The sequence below is a fragment of the Cavia porcellus genome, unplaced genomic scaffold, assembly GCF_034190915.1.
Source record: "Cavia porcellus strain 051 isolate PalLab524CR breed Dunkin Hartley unplaced genomic scaffold, mCavPor4.1 scaffold_24, whole genome shotgun sequence".
Classification (NCBI taxonomy): Eukaryota; Metazoa; Chordata; class Mammalia; order Rodentia; family Caviidae; genus Cavia; species Cavia porcellus.
In genome coordinates this window covers 21871405-21872586 of record NW_026947507.1, presented here as the reverse complement: position 1 = coordinate 21872586, position 1182 = coordinate 21871405, and positions in this window count along the sequence as shown.

The window sequence follows — 1182 nt, the reverse complement described above, 5'->3', positions numbered from 1 at the left end:
CTAACAGGTTTTAGTATTCTGTTTTTATGCTGTATGTCTGATATATTAATTATTATATGTGTAGGCATGGATTTATGTTTGTTGTGATTGTTTGGCATTCTATATGCCTCACTTATCTGCATATCAGATTTTTTCCCTATGTTTGGGAAATTTTCTGCTATTACTTCTGTATTTTAGTTATGTCACTTGCATTGACTCCTGCATCTTCACTGATGCCTATTAACCTTATATTGTTGCTCTTACAATCATCTTGAAGCTGCTGGATTGTTTTTTTTTTTTAAGTTATTTTGTTATTTGCTTTGTTATTTTTAAAAGTTCCATCCTTTAATGATCACTAATTGCAATCCTGTCCTCAAGGTCCAAAATCCTATCGTCAGCTTCATTTAAGTGGTTTTGCTAGCTTTTAATAGAATTTTTTGTTTCTTAGATGTCTCTCAGAGTTTATTTCACGAATTCTGCTTCTTTTCTATATTGCTCATTTAAGGTTTCAATCAGTTTCCCATGCTACTGTACTTTTTTCTCTATTTCTTCTTTAGCTTTGCTCAGCAACTAACATTGTTGTTAGGTTGTTATTTCTGTCTTTACATGAGAGAGCACTTCTAATTTGATTTCCTCTATAGCCTCATGGAGTTTTTTTTTTTTAATTTCACTCACTATCTTTTCAGAGATTTCTGGTGTGTTACACTTGAAGTCCTCTATCTCAATGTCTCCTGTACTTGCTCCTGGTGGACTAGATGTTTGAGATTGCATTTTGCTTTTTCGTTTTGCTATTTTGCCCTTTTCAGTTAGTATTTGGTCCTTCAGTTCTACTAGTGTCAACTGTTGGTAGTGTGTATTTTGGGATCCTAATGTAAGGTTGATGTTTGTCCAGTCGCTGGGTCCTTCAATAAATAGATGGGCCAATCACTTGACTTCCCATTGTAGGGCCTGTTTGGTGAGTCCTATATTCTTCCTGGGCTGAAAAGCCTAGTAATATTGATGTAGGTCAATTTTTAGTTCCTGCTATTACTTTATCTTCAGGTTATTCCAGGTCACCAAATCTCCCTGTCTATAGTGTTTGTCTCGATTGAGGCCCTACTGTGTCCCTGTGTGTCTCATAAGCCCTTTTGATTTTATCCAAGTTGGAGGAGTCCTTATTGGCACCCTCCTCACCTTGCCTGATGTTTTCTGTGTACAGAAAGG